The following is a 19,773-nucleotide window of genomic DNA, read 5'->3' as shown; positions in this document are numbered from 1 at the left end:
TCTCAGACGGCAACCGGGACAAGACCACAGGAACCAGATGAGTCCTCTGCACAATGTGACTTTGCTGCAGCCTGAAATTGAACTGCTGGTTTTGTCTGGTCAGAGGAGAACTGGCCCCCCGACTGAGCCTGGTTTCTCACAAGGTTTTTTCTCCATTCTGTCACCAATGGAGTTTTGGTTCCTTGCCGCTGTCGCCTCTGGCTTGCTTAGTTGGGGACACTTCATTTCCAGCGATATCGTTGACTTGATTACAAATGATTGCAAAGATACTATTTAAACTGAACTGAGCTGGATGATGACATCACTGAATTGAATGATGAACTGTCTTTAACTGAAAAATGAGTGTTTACTATTGTCATTTTGCATTCTTGACACACTATTTTCCTAATTAATGCTGTTCAGTTGCTTTGACACAATCTGTATTGTTAAAAGCGCTATATAAATAAAGGTGACTTGACTTAATTTGGTTGTAGAATGCAGTCGTCACTCCCATAAATGACTGAACTGTGTGTGTAATGAACAGAATTATACACTTAAAGGTGAACTGACAACTGAATTTAGCTGCAGTGTGTATGGAACCATTGAATCATTTACTTAACTGATTTGTTCAAAACACTGAATCATTCAGGAATGAAACACCACTATTTTGTGTTGATGCTCAGCGTTCATCTGCAACTTTGAAAAAATGCAAATTACTCAATATGAACTTCTTGTTCATTGGACTATTGCATAAAATCACTATCACACAATCAAACTGTCTCCTTGTTACTCCATACTCATAAACAGCACAATCCTAGTTTTAAGGTGTTGTATTACTGACTGTGAGTGAACATTTCACAGTTGGTGGTGCAAAAGTACAGTTATATAACTTTAAAGACGAATCCACCACTAACCAACCAGCAACTTTCTGTATGTATGTATAATTTGTTGTCCCAGATCTGATCTTGCCTTTGCATTTGTATGTGTGTGCAAATCTCTACAGGGGAGTATTAGAGGAACTTTTGTGTGTTATAAATGACACTCAAATGCATATTATTCTTTCCATAAACAAAGCCACTGATAACCCTTACCAAAAAGTAGTATACTTCAAGTTTATTTTAGTAAGTATACTTAAGTAAAGTTCAAGTATACTTTATTTAGCAAGTATACAAATATCAGTGTACTAGTAGTATACTTGTAAGTGTACTATTTCAATACTCCTTGGGACTAAATTGGCCCACTTTCTAGTATATAAAAGTATACTTTTAAGTATACTTTAAGTATAACAGTAGTAAACTTTGAGTACACAACTAGTTTACATCAAAATGTTTAGTTTGTACTGCAACTATACTAAAAGTGAACTTATAGGTATACTGATAGTTTACTAATTAAATACTTGTAGTAGCATTTTTAGTACACTTTGAAGTATATTCTCATTAAACTTCTAGTTTAGTAGTTTTATACTGCAAGTATACTCGTAAGTTTTCTTTAAGTGAACTTTACATCATACTTTAAGTATACTACTATGTCCCTATTTAGGTATTAATTTGTATATATTTTGTTACATGAATATCTGAACATATAATAATCAAAAGAACAGGATATCTGCTTGTAAACAAAAACATTTTATTCTAGCTTCATGCATTCTTTTTTTAAACACTTGAATGTGGATAAGTTTCATTAAAAAAATAAAAAATAAACAACATTTTGAGCAAAAAGCTGAAAAAAGACTAGGATCTAGATTCAGAACGATAATCAAAACGTAGATAGAGTCGATCAACACCCCAAAGCTTGACAGTCATTATTATCTCTTCATTGGTCGACATTACATCAACTTTACACAGTTTTGATGCTGTTTTATGTCTGATGATCGTGTTAGAATACATGTGGAAGCATCTGTTGTTTCAGTTTCTTCTTCACTTGTGTTTTTTGGAAATTATGTACAGAAGATGTGTACTAGCGCCCCCTACAGTATAACAATGAAAACACGGATTCTAGGAACACAAGTATAGCTCAAATATATTTAGACTTTTTCTAAGTATAAGTCAAGTATACTTAAATGTAATTTTAAGTATATTTGTGAAAAAGTACATAAAGCCCATTTCTGAGAAGTACATAAAAAGTAGATTAAAAGTATACTTTCCTATTTTTTTTGTTTAAAAGAAGTATACTAATAGCACACTTGAATAAACTTCTTTTTCGTAAGGGAAACATTGAGCATATGGTTTTCCGCCCACAAAACACAAGTATTTTATCTACTGTTTCTGCTTGTTTGGTTAGTGTGAAATTCAATATTCAAGTATGCATTACAAGAATTGCTGGTAAGGTGCTTAAGTCATGTTAGAAGAGGTTGTGGTATTACATAATGTTGAGATATTACACAGACTTTCATTGATAATTCAAGCTTGTGGAGGAGCAGACAGAGTCAGTACTTTGGTTTCCACCCTCTAGTTACAGAGCTGTTTTTCATTTCTCATTTAGTTATATGATCCAGTTGAGTAATTTAGTGCTTCAGAGATGAAGAGAGGAATTTATAAGCAGGAAGGATCGTACTGGGATGTGAAGACAGGTTTATGTGTAGGGAATCAGAAATACTTGCAGACGCAAGCCTTTAGAGGACTGCAAGCAGGGGATGAAATCAACACCTGCCAACAGCCAAACGCAGGTACTTTATTGTGCAGTGGCGGGTAATGGTGCTCATTTGACTTGTAAGACATATCAGATTTACATATGACTGTTGTTTAGATGCAAAGACACTCATTTGATTGTATTTGTAAATGTCTGATTGGTTGTTTGGTGGGCTGTTTGTTCGCACTTCACCGCCTAAGCATTTCAGAGAATACTTAGTCAAGTAAGTGCCTCAAAATAAGCAGGATATACTGCACTAAAATTCTAAAATACCATGATATTATCAGTCAGAAATTTTATCAATGCTATCAAAAACAGTAGCATACAGTACTAGTACACAGATCTGTAGAACAAGTAGGTTACAAAATGAAATGAAATACGCAAACACTAGCCACGAAGAAGTCTATGTCATTCAGTATAGTAGTTCAATTTTCACAAATCATGCTATAAACATTCATAAGAGCACTAGACAAAGTTGTCAGCTATATTATCAATGGTTATTAATAAAAAAAATCTATAACAGTATTGTTGCATGAATAATAAACAACTGATAAGATTATCCACCCTTAACTGTAGTAAAGTATTAACAATTTTGTATGCAATAAATAGGGTATGATTTCAAAATGATCAATGACCCACCCCCACAATTGACAATTGTCTGGTCATCTTAAAGTTGTTTGTTAAAGAGGTGTACACATTTGAAGACAGGTCTGCTATATTCAGTTTTACTGCACTGAAATGGGCAACAAGTTTGTAGTTTACTCAAAGCCTGAAGTCATTTGTTTCCATTTATTTAGAATACAACATTGTTACTTAGTTGCCTAATGATAAGCCACTTACCGCGGAACCACATTTATGGGATCCTAGACATTAAAACTGATGTTAAAACAGCTGATGTTATTTGTGGACACTAATTAAATTTGTGAGCATTAAGTATAAAGCGCAAAAGCTGTATATATTTATAAATAGAGAAATAATGGAAAGCTACAAATACACTAGCATATGCAATATTTATTTATTTATTGGCTGAATATAAATATGTATTTAAAAACAGCTAAAAAATATATGGACCATTCACTGGATGCAATTAAATTGCTACAGAATTATCTTTTCTACATAAAATATTTTTATGTATTTCCACTTTATGAACTCACTTCAACTTGCATAATTTCATCAGCAGAGCATGTTTTATTTTTGGTGTTCCTCATGATTACAGGATTACAATTCCCATTAGACCTATAGACAACCACTTTCCAGTTCTCCTCACAATTTATCACTGAAGCATTTCAATCTCAAAGATGAGAACTTAATTACTTCCCTGCTATTCTTCACGCCTGTTTTCCCAAAGCTGGAAAGAAATAAACTAATTAACAACTTACATACTGCAACATACACCCTGCCTCCAACAACATGAAAATATCTGTCTCATTTTGTATTCACTACAGCGTAGACCAGAAAAGTGTAGACCAGTTAGTAAAGACAAACATTGTAAACACTCTCGTCCCTTAGGACTGCATGTGAGTGCCACAGTACATTGCGGCCAGATGGAGCTCAGAACTCTATCTAATCATGCTGATATCGATTTTTGTTGTGGAACTGCTTTGAATCATACTTGCACATGTGAAGCCTTCATTTAAAAGAAAGTCATCCATATTACCCAATTATGGCTTGCAATTGGATTCTTGTTTTGAGCATCCATGGAGAGCAATTAGGCAAAATTTGGTTTGTTTTATTCAAGGTCTTCTTCAGGCTCATAATGCACTACAGCTCAAAATATAATTTGGTTAGAATATAAAGGACATTAAAACTCTTGCTCTTTATTGCTAATTGGCACAATCAATCAGTTGCTAAGCTTGACATGAGGGTAGACACAAACATCATTGTATCCCATGCATTGATATATGCAAACACATTGAAATGTCCACATTGTTTGGCTTAATGCGGTGCATATTACATACACTTCGTGACAACCTGATATATGTCATTTTATCATGTTTTAAATCAACTTTGACATGTGCAAAAGGATACGTGAGGTCATAACTGAAAGTCCAATGCCCTGGTGGCCCTGAGAAATTTAACACACAGTGTTCAACAAATCAAATTGATGTTCAAACCTGAGCTTTATAGTTGAGCGCAACAGTCTGAAGCACTGCTGAATATTTGTTAACAACTAGATGCTTTTCAATCCTCTGTATCAAGCCCTGCCAGTATGAGGGAGTGAGAGCTCATTGTTACTGACAGTCGCAGGGAACACAAGCCGAGAGCCAATCTCTCATTGATATTGTGGTGCAATGCACCATGCATCTACTAGTAAGATCCACTGTCAACCTCTTCCTTTGCTGGGCCCCCATGTACAATAACTACAGCAACTGACAAGAATTTTGGACATGTCGGGCCTGCAGTGGCTGTGATAGTTGAAGAAGCTGTGGAGAGGGTTCGGAAACATGCCAAACATCCATTTCTTTGCTTCCCTTACTGTCAACATGAATCACATGAGTCTACAAACCAATGCTCCTAGAGATTTTGAGTGGCTAAGATCCATGAGCCTATGGGCCCATGACTGAGCCAAACATCTGAGTAATGATGCCTCAGAACAAAAAGTTGTGTTACTCATTCAGGAGTTTAGAAGCTCTAGCCAAAGACAGTCACAGTGGGCCTTGGAGTGACATCAATTTTATATAAAAATGACCAAACAAAAAAAGGGAGATATAAATTGTCCATGGGGAATATCGAGACTTAAAAGTGCAGTAGGAGATCTTGGAAAATGCTAACTTTAGCCTAATAGCACTGAAAGCGAACGTCCCACCCTCCCTGCAATCGCCGTCCAAAGGCAATTGAACACATATACTCTCACAGACCAGAATACGAGAGACAACATTACAATAGGCTACATCAGCGGTTCCCAATTCCAGTCCTCACATCCAGACGCTGCGGAGCGCAAATCCATGAATGAGAAGTTAAGTTAACTTTAACGGATTTCTCCTGCTCAGGGAGTAGGGAGCAATGAACACTGTGTAGGGATCATATCGATCGGAACACAGTTCATGCATGTAGCTCACTTCTAACGAGCTGGTTATCTGAATCGGGTGTGTTAACTAAGTGAGACATGCAAAATATGCAGAGCATGGGGGCACGAGGACTGGAATTGGGAACTGCTGGGCTACATCATGTGTCATTCACCAGTGAGAAAACTGTATATTACAGTTAGTAAAAGTATTACAATACCAGGAAGAAAGATCGGGTTGTTGACGTTTGTCTGCCATTCTCGCTCTGTCTGCACAGTGTGTGTGAACGCACTGATGACGTATCCTGTCTGCGCAGAGGTATGCAAATACTTATGTTGACAGACAGGTAGGAAAGCCAATTAAAACGCTCGGACCGAGCGTTTTGATTAGATGAACATTTATTGGTACTACGCCTTCCACAGAATATATAAATACAGATAAATACATGTAGACCAGTTAACTTAATGATTGCTATCGGGATGTGAAGAGACTTTCAACCAGCATAACAAAAAATGTTTCTGAAGACAATCACCTATTGCACCTTTAAATAAAATGGGTTATCATGTCTCCGTCATTATTAGACTAATGAAGGTCAGGAAGTGCAAAGATGATCTAGCAGTCACAGGCACTCAGTGTTGGGCATCCAGGTCCACAACATAAACCTTTGAAGACACCTTTGCACATGTGCGAGGAAAGAGTCCAGAGGTCTCTTGGCAACCTTGTGCACCAATCATGCTACAGGAGGACCACTTTCCTGTAGAGATTAGCTCCATTACACCTGCTTGGAAGTTTCTAGGGCTCCTGAACACCTTGATGAGCTGGTTTAGGTGTGTTTAATTATTGATAGAGCTAAACTCTGCTGGAAGGAGCAGGATTGGACACAGCTTTTGTACTTGATTGCCCCTTCCTCTTCACCAGAGGTGCCAAACTCTGCTCCTGAAGGGCTACTGTCTTGCAGAGTCTGGTTCCAACGCTACTCCAACACTCCTGCCTGTAGTTTTCAAATAGTCTTGAAGTCCTTGACTGGCTGGTTCAGGTCAGTTTAGTTAGGTTCATAGCTAAACTCTGCCGAAAGGTGGCTCTTCAGGAGCAGGATTTGACAACCCTGCTCTACAGCGTACCCATAATAACAGCACCTGACCAGAATTTTGAGTTGCAGTGCCTGGGTTGTTGCAGGTAGAAGCTATGCAGAGGATTCAGAAACATGCCAAACAGCATTTCTTTGCATCCTCTACTGTCAACATGAATCACGAGTCTGCAAATGCAATGCTCAGAGAGACTTTGTCCGGATAAGATCCATGAGCCTATGGGCCCATGACTGAGCCAAACATCTGAGTAATGTTGCCTCAGAACAAAAAAAAGTATCATTCAGTAGATTGTAAGCTTTAGTCATCATTCTACTCATTTTTAGCAGAATCAAATGATGCTCAGAAAGCAGGATGGGCATGTGTAAACACTGATCTAAAGTGGAGAAACTCATAATTTACCCATGGAATGCAGGAACGTGTTTCATGGATTGAGGCTAGGTCATCAGTCATTGTGCACAGTCACTGATCTTTTTAAACTGAGAGGATGTTTTGGCATGCAAGCAGGAGGGCCAGAGTTGTAGCTAATTATTCAGAACACCCAAGTTGCTTCCGAGAATATCCAATGAAATGTCAAAGACTTGTTGGTTATTTGTTGTATAACTGCATTGTAACCATGAGAATATGTCTTCTGTGAAGAGTTTTAAAGATAATGGCCTACATTTTCTTAACTCTGGTTGTGACATAAAGACCTTAGGGGTCCCATAAATCATAACTGAGCATGACAGTGTTCCCAGTTCTGTATTGAATAGAAACTCTGGATGTGTAAGTAAATGCAGCTGTGGAGAATGCCTCTATGATTTTTGGAGAATGTTCTCGACCTTTAGGTTAACCACATGCTTTCTTTTAAACCCCATAGAAACTTTTTTTTTTCAGTCACATACAGTGTGCATATTTATGTTTACAAACAATGAAAGAGAAAAGAACACTAATAAGCAAACCTGTTTCTAGTTCCTCTGTGGAATTCCTCATTAGGCCAAACGATATACATAAAGGCGTTTTTAACATTGTTGCATGATCAGTAACAGGGAATACCTGCTGTTTAAATGCAAAGTGCTCCATCTGTCAGCTTGTGTGCTACACATTGCTCTTACATCGGGATCATTGGGATCCAGATGCATTTTGACAGCCTCTGCTGGAGCGTACAGGTTATTTATGTACAAGGTGTGCAGGTCACAGTGCGCTGTTGCTATTGAGAAGGAAGCAACGCTGCTCAGATTTAACCTATTATACAGACTGAATTATTTGAAATAAGACAGTTTTCCTCAAGAAAACTATGGAACTGAACTAAAGCCCCTGCAGAAATTCAATTAAGGAAGTCTTTGACATAAGGGTAGTGCAGTGCGCTGTATATAGGGATTTGGGGGGCTTTGGCAATACAAAGTATTTAGGCTTTATTCAATTAGCTCTCGGAAATGCTTTTCCAAAGGTCAGATGGGGAAGCGAAACAAACAGTGCTCTGTTTATGTGCATTGAGAGGGCCCTCTGCTTCACCCCTCTGACTTGCATTTAAAGCAAGTGGCATCAAAATGAACCACAGTGGTGCCAGTTTTCTTGTTTTGAAGCTGTGCCAGCTTTCGCTTTGTTCCCTCTCTGCCTGCTCATCTAAAAATGATTATGTTCCTATAATGGTGCCAATAATAGAAACAGTGCATATATTCATCTAGTTAAACTTAGTGCTGCTGCAAAAGTGTGATTTATGTATGTGATATTGGACCAGTTGGAACAGGCATGAAATTAACTCAACTAGTCGGAAAGATTAGCTGTTAGTCTCCGTTGGGCACACTTGAATGAATGTTAATAAACACAGCTGGCCAGGCTGCTTGTCGTGTCTGAGTTGCAGTCTGCTAAAATTAATTTAGGAACTATGACTGACGGAAATTAGACTGGACCTGTGGGAAGTTTCTTATAATTGCTTTTTAGAATGGCTGCTGACAAGTAGGATGCAGAGTTTTGTTCTGTGCAAGTCTTAGCCTTGTGTATTGGCAAATAACCAAACTTTGGGCCTTTTCAGGAATAATGTTAAGTGGTTTTATTGTTTTGTGTTCAGCGGGGCTGTTGATGTTGAGTGAAAAAAATCTACAATAAACGTACAGGCTGAGAACATTTCCAGAGACTAAAGGGAAACTCTTTTTTTTAAGCTTTAGAGACAACATATACACTTATACCTTACCTTATACACCACCTGCATTTGAACAGAAAATGTATTGTTTTATTACTATAAAGGACAACTATTGCTTCTGCTTCTTAACTTGATATGTAATTGTAAAATATTTTCCCAAAATGATTTTAAGGACACCATGGCCCTTATTTTTAAAAACTTCCTTTATAGTCTTTATGCCTTTTAGTGGATAAGAAACTGAACAAGTGGATAAGACATTGAACAGAACAATGCAATAAATAGACAATATGTCTTTGTGTTGTGATATAGTGCAACCAGTGTAGTCGGCAAACAAATAAAAAATAAAAAAATACTCTAAAATACTGAATAAAAATGCAAAATATTATTGAACTTTTTTTGTTGTTGTTAGTATACTTGCTCATGGCCCCTTTTCACTTTTTTGATCTCCATGCTATTTCCATGCACATAACTTCTTTCTAAAGCTCCACCTCTCTTCATCACAGTGTTCATCCCTAAGGTGAATTGAAACTTTGATTTTAAAATGTAGTTTCAAAAGTATAATCCTGAAAGGCTGATCTTACAAGCCGATTTTAGAAACCCATATTATGTGCCTGCCACTGTGGTCTAAATAATAAAACTCTATCACCCTTTAATCTTTTTATGGAAGAAGGATGTTTGTAAAAGTTAGCATGTTAAAGCATGTGATTAATTGAATATATTTAAGGCCATTAATTTTTAACTGCATATAGCATGTGTATTGATATATTCTTATGGATAATGTATTACAAAACAAACCCAGATGGGACATTAAGCTAAATAAATTTGCATATATGCTAATATGCAATTAAGTTCAAAATGTAAATTATCACCCACAAGTGAACAACTCTCACACATACAAATGTGAACATCAGTGAAAGTTTGCACGTAAGATTATGTCCATAAAGTGTTAAAAAAAAGCTGCTTTGTGCTTGAATTATTGCAGCATTTCCGTATTATGATCTTCTTGTGCGCTTTGATGTATTTTTCTGAATATAGTATCTGTTTTATGTTGCAGATGTCTGTCGGTGTTATTAAGAAGATATGAGGTATGCATATATTTCATAATTAGCATCCATTCCATTCCACACACACACATACATTTCTAAAGCAAAAAAATATATATATATTATAAAGTTTACTTTCACTAAAAATGAATATCATAGGGTTTACCTCATCAAAAATGTATGATATTTAAGTATGAATAATATACAATATTTGAACAAAAAAAAAATATTTACCTATAAGATATATTTAAAAACTTGTACATTTAGTATTTAAGGTGTAATGAAAATATATTACTTATTTGATTGACAAATACATTTAGAGTCATTAAATGTAAACTTTATGAAAATATAAACAGTTTTCAACCCCAAATGAACACCGTGTGTGTTTAAAATGAGATTTTACAAACATTTATCTGTGTTCTTATCAAAGACACCCTTGTTTTTCAGTCACACACTGTCTGGTATCTCACCTCACCTGGCTAAAGACTATATTTAAAGTTTGAGAGTGTGAAGTTTGTTGAGCGTTATGAGAATGGTATGAGGTATCATCAAAGTAAAACAGAGTTTCCGAACGCCGATCTGACTATCAAGATCTCGCTCTTGAGGTCTACAAAGGGTAAGAACTGCAGATGGCATAACAGAAACTGATGCAACCTGGTGCAAATCTGGCAAACAAAACCATTGTTCTTTATTCAAATAATAAATAACAATGCTTGTCACCCTTTTTCTGGGTTAAGCTGGGGAAGCTTTTGTTTCCAAACATGAGGGGTTGGGGATCTTTGTACAATGACTAATGTATCAGAGAAAGCAGCATATGAAGACAGGCTTCTTAAAAATAAAAATAAAAAAGATTCCCCTTGATCTAGCCAGAAAAAGTCTTATTGTTCTCTACTTTGTTCTGTGTGCACCAGAGAACTGCTGTGTATCACACACACACACACACACACACACGAAAGCAGTCTATTTTTATGAGCAGTTATTTTTCTATTTGCAAAGATGTGGGACAGTATATCCACCTCTGTCTCTGCTTTCAAATGACCAAACAAAAAAAGGGAGATATAAATTGTCCATGGGGAATATCGAGACTTAAAAGTGCAGTAGGAGATCTTGGAAAATGCTAACTTTAGCCTAATAGCACTGAAAGCGAACGTCCCACCCTCCCTGCAATCGCCGTCCAAAGGCAATTGAACACATATACTCTCACAGACCAGAATACGTCTTCAGTGGACCCCAATATCTCATTTCTCACAGACTTGAGCCCTGTGTCAGCAAAAATAGTTATGTGAAACTGAAAAAAAAAAAAACGGTTATAGACGTTTAAAGGGATAGTTCACCCAAAAATGAAAATGTTGTCATCCTTTACTCGCCTTCATGATGTTTCTTTCTTATGTTGAACATACTATAAGATATTTTGAAGAATGCTGTTCCCTTTCAGTCGGTCACTCTCGTGGGCCTTGGAGTGACATCAATTTTATATAAAAATGACCAAACAAAAAAAGGGAGATATAAATTGTCCATGGGGAATATCGAGACTTAAAAGTGCAGTAGGAGATCTTGGAAAATGCTAACTTTAGCCTAATAGCACTGAAAGCGAACGTCCCACCCTCCCTGCAATCGCCGTCCAAAGGCAATTGAACACATATACTCTCACAGACCAGAATACGAGAGACAACATTACAATAGGCTACATCAGCGGTTCCCAATTCCAGTCCTCACATCCAGACGCTGCGGAGCGCAAATCCATGAATGAGAAGTTAAGTTAACTTTAACGGATTTCTCCTGCTCAGGGAGTAGGGAGCAATGAACACTGTGTAGGGATCATATCGATCGGAACACAGTTCATGCATGTAGCTCACTTCTAACGAGCTGGTTATCTGAATCGGGTGTGTTAACTAAGTGAGACATGCAAAATATGCAGAGCATGGGGGCACGAGGACTGGAATTGGGAACTGCTGGGCTACATCATGTGTCATTCACCAGTGAGAAAACTGTATATTACAGTTAGTAAAAGTATTACAATACCAGGAAGAAAGATCGGGTTGTTGACGTTTGTCTGCCATTCTCGCTCTGTCTGCACAGTGTGTGTGAACGCACTGATGACGTATCCTGTCTGCGCAGAGGTATGCAAATACTTATGTTGACAGACAGGTAGGAAAGCCAATTAAAACGCTCGGACCGAGCGTTTTGATTAGATGAACATTTATTGGTACTACGCCTTCCACAGAATATATAAATACAGATAAATACATGTAGACCAGTTAACTTAATGATTGCTATCGGGATGTGAAGAGACTTTCAACCAGCATAACAAAAAATGTTTCTGAAGACAATCACCTATTGCACCATTTTATTTAAAGGTGCAATAGGTGATTGTCTTCAGAAACATTTTAATAATGTATCCGTCATTATTAGACTAATGAAGGTCAGGAAGTGCAAAGATGATCTAGCAGTCACAGGCACTCAGTGTTGGGCATCCAGGTCCACAACATAAACCTTTGAAGACACCTTTGCACATGTGCGAGGAAAGAGTCCAGAGGTCTCTTGGCAACCTTGTGCACCAATCATGCTACAGGAGGACCACTTTCCTGTAGAGATTAGCTCCATTACACCTGCTTGGAAGTTTCTAGGGCTCCTGAACACCTTGATGAGCTGGTTTAGGTGTGTTTAATTATTGATAGAGCTAAACTCTGCTGGAAGGAGCAGGATTGGACACAGCTTTTGTACTTGATTGCCCCTTCCTCTTCACCAGAGGTGCCAAACTCTGCTCCTGAAGGGCTACTGTCTTGCAGAGTCTGGTTCCAACGCTACTCCAACACTCCTGCCTGTAGTTTTCAAATAGTCTTGAAGTCCTTGACTGGCTGGTTCAGGTCAGTTTAGTTAGGTTCATAGCTAAACTCTGCCGAAAGGTGGCTCTTCAGGAGCAGGATTTGACAACCCTGCTCTACAGCGTACCCATAATAACAGCACCTGACCAGAATTTTGAGTTGCAGTGCCTGGGTTGTTGCAGGTAGAAGCTATGCAGAGGATTCAGAAACATGCCAAACAGCATTTCTTTGCATCCTCTACTGTCAACATGAATCACGAGTCTGCAAATGCAATGCTCAGAGAGACTTTGTCCGGATAAGATCCATGAGCCTATGGGCCCATGACTGAGCCAAACATCTGAGTAATGTTGCCTCAGAACAAAAAAAAGTATCATTCAGTAGATTGTAAGCTTTAGTCATCATTCTACTCATTTTTAGCAGAATCAAATGATGCTCAGAAAGCAGGATGGGCATGTGTAAACACTGATCTAAAGTGGAGAAACTCATAATTTACCCATGGAATGCAGGAACGTGTTTCATGGATTGAGGCTAGGTCATCAGTCATTGTGCACAGTCACTGATCTTTTTAAACTGAGAGGATGTTTTGGCATGCAAGCAGGAGGGCCAGAGTTGTAGCTAATTATTCAGAACACCCAAGTTGCTTCCGAGAATATCCAATGAAATGTCAAAGACTTGTTGGTTATTTGTTGTATAACTGCATTGTAACCATGAGAATATGTCTTCTGTGAAGAGTTTTAAAGATAATGGCCTACATTTTCTTAACTCTGGTTGTGACATAAAGACCTTAGGGGTCCCATAAATCATAACTGAGCATGACAGTGTTCCCAGTTCTGTATTGAATAGAAACTCTGGATGTGTAAGTAAATGCAGCTGTGGAGAATGCCTCTATGATTTTTGGAGAATGTTCTCGACCTTTAGGTTAACCACATGCTTTCTTTTAAACCCCATAGAAACTTTTTTTTTTCAGTCACATACAGTGTGCATATTTATGTTTACAAACAATGAAAGAGAAAAGAACACTAATAAGCAAACCTGTTTCTAGTTCCTCTGTGGAATTCCTCATTAGGCCAAACGATATACATAAAGGCGTTTTTAACATTGTTGCATGATCAGTAACAGGGAATACCTGCTGTTTAAATGCAAAGTGCTCCATCTGTCAGCTTGTGTGCTACACATTGCTCTTACATCGGGATCATTGGGATCCAGATGCATTTTGACAGCCTCTGCTGGAGCGTACAGGTTATTTATGTACAAGGTGTGCAGGTCACAGTGCGCTGTTGCTATTGAGAAGGAAGCAACGCTGCTCAGATTTAACCTATTATACAGACTGAATTATTTGAAATAAGACAGTTTTCCTCAAGAAAACTATGGAACTGAACTAAAGCCCCTGCAGAAATTCAATTAAGGAAGTCTTTGACATAAGGGTAGTGCAGTGCGCTGTATATAGGGATTTGGGGGGCTTTGGCAATACAAAGTATTTAGGCTTTATTCAATTAGCTCTCGGAAATGCTTTTCCAAAGGTCAGATGGGGAAGCGAAACAAACAGTGCTCTGTTTATGTGCATTGAGAGGGCCCTCTGCTTCACCCCTCTGACTTGCATTTAAAGCAAGTGGCATCAAAATGAACCACAGTGGTGCCAGTTTTCTTGTTTTGAAGCTGTGCCAGCTTTCGCTTTGTTCCCTCTCTGCCTGCTCATCTAAAAATGATTATGTTCCTATAATGGTGCCAATAATAGAAACAGTGCATATATTCATCTAGTTAAACTTAGTGCTGCTGCAAAAGTGTGATTTATGTATGTGATATTGGACCAGTTGGAACAGGCATGAAATTAACTCAACTAGTCGGAAAGATTAGCTGTTAGTCTCCGTTGGGCACACTTGAATGAATGTTAATAAACACAGCTGGCCAGGCTGCTTGTCGTGTCTGAGTTGCAGTCTGCTAAAATTAATTTAGGAACTATGACTGACGGAAATTAGACTGGACCTGTGGGAAGTTTCTTATAATTGCTTTTTAGAATGGCTGCTGACAAGTAGGATGCAGAGTTTTGTTCTGTGCAAGTCTTAGCCTTGTGTATTGGCAAATAACCAAACTTTGGGCCTTTTCAGGAATAATGTTAAGTGGTTTTATTGTTTTGTGTTCAGCGGGGCTGTTGATGTTGAGTGAAAAAAATCTACAATAAACGTACAGGCTGAGAACATTTCCAGAGACTAAAGGGAAACTCTTTTTTTTAAGCTTTAGAGACAACATATACACTTATACCTTACCTTATACACCACCTGCATTTGAACAGAAAATGTATTGTTTTATTACTATAAAGGACAACTATTGCTTCTGCTTCTTAACTTGATATGTAATTGTAAAATATTTTCCCAAAATGATTTTAAGGACACCATGGCCCTTATTTTTAAAAACTTCCTTTATAGTCTTTATGCCTTTTAGTGGATAAGAAACTGAACAAGTGGATAAGACATTGAACAGAACAATGCAATAAATAGACAATATGTCTTTGTGTTGTGATATAGTGCAACCAGTGTAGTCGGCAAACAAACAAAAAAAAATACTCTAAAATACTGAATAAAAATGCAAAATATTATTGAACTTTTTTTTTTTGTTGTTAGTATACTTGCTCATGGCCCCTTTTCACTTTTTTGATCTCCATGCTATTTCCATGCACATAACTTCTTTCTAAAGCTCCACCTCTCTTCATCACAGTGTTCATCCCTAAGGTGAATTGAAACTTTGATTTTAAAATGGAGTTTCAAAAGTATAATCCTGAAAGGCTGATCTTACAAGCCGATTTTAGAAACCCATATTATGTGCCTGCCACTGTGGTCTAAATAATAAAACTCTATCACTCTTTAATCTTTTTATGAAAGAAGGATGTTTGTAAAAGTTAGCATGTTAAAGCATATGATTAATTGAATATATTTAAGGCCATTCATTTGTAACTGCATATAGCATGTGTATTGATATATTATTATGGATAATGTATTACAAAACAAACCCAGATGGGACATTAAGCTAAATACATTTGCATATATGCTAATATGCAATTAAGTTCAAAAAGTAAATTATCACCCACAAGTGAACAACTCTCACACATACAAATGTGAACATCAGTGAAAGTTTGCATGTAAGATTATGTCCATAAAGTGTTAAAAAAAAAAAGCTGCTTTGTGCTTGAATTATTGCAGCATTTCCGTATTATGATCTTCTTGTGCGCTTTGATGTATTTTTCTGAATATAGTATCTGTTTTATGTTGCAGATGTCTGTCGGTGTTATTAAGAAGATATGAGGTATGCATATATTTCATAATTAGCATCCATTCCATTCCACACACACACATACATTTCTAAAGCAAAAAAATATATATATATTATAAAGTTTACTTTCACTAAAAATGAATATCATAGGGTTTACCTCACCAAAAATGTATGATATTTAAGTATGAATAATATACAATATTTGAACAAAAAAAAAATATTTACCTATAAGATATATTTTAAAACTTGTACATTTAGTATTTAAGGTGTAATGAAAATATATTACTTATTTGATTGACAAATACATTTAGAGTCATTAAATGTAAACTTTATGAAAATATAAACAGTTTTCAACCCCAAATGAACACCGTGTGTGTTTAAAATGAGATTTTACAAACATTTATCTGTGTTCTTATCAAAGACACCCTTGTTTTTCAGTCACACACTGTCTGGTATCTCACCTCACCTGGCTGAAGACTATATTTAAAGTTTGAGAGTGTGAAGTTTGTTGAGCGTTATGAGAATGGTATGAGGTATCATCAAAGTAAAACAGAGTTTCCGAACGCCGATCTGACTATCAAGATCTCGCTCTTGAGGTCTACAAAGGGTAAGAACTGCAGATGGCATAACAGAAACTGATGCAACCTGGTGCAAATCTGGCAAACAAAACCATTGTTCTTTATTCAAATAATAAATAACAATGCTTGTCACCCTTTTTCTGGGTTAAGCTGGGGAAGCTTTTGTTTCCAAACATGAGGGGTTGGGGATCTTTGTACAATGACTAATGTATCAGAGAAAGCAGCATATGAAGACAGGCTTCTTAAAAATAAAAATAAAAAAGATTCCCCTTGATCTAGCCAGAAAAAGTCTTATTGTTCTGTACTTTGTTCTGTGTGCACCAGAGAACTTCTGTGTATCACACACACACACACACACACACACACACGAAAGCAGTCTATTTTTATGAGCAGTTATTTTTCTGTTTGCAAAGATGTGGGACAGTATATCCACCTCTGTCTCTGCTTTTGCTCCAGAAATATCTCATTTCTCACAGACTTGAGCCCTGTGTCAGCAAAAATATGCTTTTTTTTTTTTCAGACCAGCAACACGTGCTTACTTGGAATGTTACTAACTAGGATTTGTCAGTATGGATGAAGAAAAACTGTAATCGAGACAACCTAATTTCATGCAAGTTTACAGAAAAATACTGTTAATCCTGAGCACTGAGTCATATGTATGCAGTAGTTATGTGAAACTGAAAAAAAAAAAAAACGGTTATAGACGTTTGAAGGGATAGTTCACCCAAAAATGAAAATGTTGTCATCCTTTACTCGCCTTCATGATGTTTCTTTCTTATGTTGAACATACTATAAGATATTTTGAAGAATGCTGGTAGTCATAGTTGATGGTCCCTATTGACTTCCATAGTATTTGTTTCAATGGGGACCAACAACTGTTAAGATAGTTCTTCAAAATAACTTATTTTCTGTTCAATATAAGAAAGAAACTTATACAGGTTTGGAACAACATGAGGGTGAGTAAATAATGACAACATTTTCGTTTTTGGGCGAACTATACAATGAACAATAAATTTAGTTATGAAAAATACACATAAATACTATTTTCCAATTGTATATAAAACATACATTTTACAAAACATGTTTTACTCGAACTGTAACAAAATCAAAGCCATTAATCCAAATAATTATAAATATGATATACTGTAGGTATAAAAAAAATAATAAAATCTATTAGATTTTGTTTGGGTGCAGTACCAAACGCTTAGATGAAAATTATTAATCAATAGGTTGTTTGCACATGACGTCACTGATGACGTGCGAAATGCAGCTGGAGGGCAGGAAGTGATTTTTCTCTCTGTAGGAATCACTAGCAGAAACTCCAAATGTCTAGGCTATAATCAATTCAGAATTTGAATAAAAGTTTTGTTTTACATGCTGCTAACAGGACCCACAGCCACATAACCTAACTTACATGCAGCAAAGTTTAAGCAGTGAGCTGAACGGATGAGATGGAGGAAAGGCCGTACTGTACTTTTTTTTTGGCATGAGGCATTTTTTTTATATAGCTCTTTCATTGCATTGCTGTACACCCAACGCGCTTTACAATCATGAGGGGATCTCTCTTCAACCACCACACTATTACAAGAGAAAGGTATTTATAATCACAACATACGTTGGACGTGATCCATATGTTATGAAGAGGAGCGATTTTTAAACTAAATTGAAATACTTGCATTGAGGCGGTGGATATAGGCTAAGCAACTATTTTGAAAGTGAATCCCGTATTTATATGAGGGATGCGAGATATGTCACTCCTGAAACTTTGCTGCATGTAAGTTACAGGGTATGTGGCTGTTGGTCCTGTCAGCAGCACGTAAAACAACTTTTATTTAAATTCTGAATCGATTATAGCCTGCCTAGAAAGCGAGCAAATAGTGTTTTCATCTAACGTTAATCACTAAAAAACTCACTCACTTCAATTTATCGCAATCTCACGATTCTGTGAACTGCAAACAATATCTTATTTACATCGTGTCTATGTGTGGCGTTTAGCATTCAGTGAATTCTGACTGTGTCACCCTGTATCTATTTATGTATATCTTTATTAATATCTTAATATATTATTATATCTTATATTAATCATTTGCACACACGAGCATTATCCGGCTCCGCTCCTCCCGACCGCAGACGCAGGTTTACAAGCCACTTTTTCCTGCGTTTTTTCAGTAAATTTCTTGACTTTTTCCCCCTTATGAACAACACATTTTCATACACGATAAAAGCTCCTTGTGGTTTCGCGGTTTGGCCGATTTGAGCATCCATAAACAACGCAAAACACAGGCATTTTGAGTTTCTGCTAGTGATTTCTATGGAGAAAAATCACTTCCTGCCCTCCAGCTGCATTTCGCACGTCATCAGAATCACGTGATTGCAAACCACCTATTGGACAAGTGTGAGTTTTTTCAGGACAGGTTAGTCAATCAAATGTGACCGAAAAAGTCACCAGAGCACCCGAGGGTTAAATGTACCATTTTTTGAAAGTAAAAGAAAATACAATTTGCAATAAAAAAAAAAATACTTTAAACTGACATCCCCAGGATTCCCTAATTATATATGCGTCTTAAGTGTCAATTGTCCGAAATTGAGATTTATACATCATCTGAAAGCTGAATGAATGAGCTTTCAATTCATGTATGGTTTGTTAGAACGATATTTGGCCGAGATACAACTATTTGAATATCTGGAATCTGAGGGTGCAAAAAAAAATCAAAATATTGAGAAAATCGCCTTTAAAGTTGTCCAGATAAAGTCCTTAGCAATGCATATTACTAATCAAAACTGAAGTTTTTATATATTTACGGTAGGAAATTTACAAAAGATCTTAATGGATCATGATCTTTACTTAATATCCTATTGATTTTTGGCATAAAATAAAAATCAATAATTTTGACCCATACAATGTATTTTTGGCTATTGCTACAACTACTGTATACCCCAGCGACTTAAGACTGGTTTTGTGGTCCAGGTTCACATATATAATATTGCAGTTTGTGGCTACTTGTTGATTCTTCATGTGACTTTTTCCTTACCACCTGTGTTATTATTGTTTGTTTATTTTGTAAATCACAGTTTTAAACTGTACAGTTTGCAGGTTGTTCTGCAAATCTGTTTACATTTAAACTGCATTTTTCTTCTGTAAAAATGGCACAGTTTTGTTTTTTACAATCTCTATAGTGTAAGACAAATCTCACCATTATTACCGATCATACTCAAGATTTAGGGATTCATTTCACACAGATAT

Source organism: Sinocyclocheilus grahami, unplaced genomic scaffold, assembly GCF_001515645.1.
Source record: "Sinocyclocheilus grahami isolate Dianchi unplaced genomic scaffold, SAMN03320097.WGS_v1.1 scaffold102.1, whole genome shotgun sequence".
NCBI lineage: Eukaryota > Metazoa > Chordata > Actinopteri > Cypriniformes > Cyprinidae > Sinocyclocheilus > Sinocyclocheilus grahami.
The sequence above is the reverse complement of the archived record's forward strand: the minus strand, read 5'-3'. Positions refer to the sequence as shown.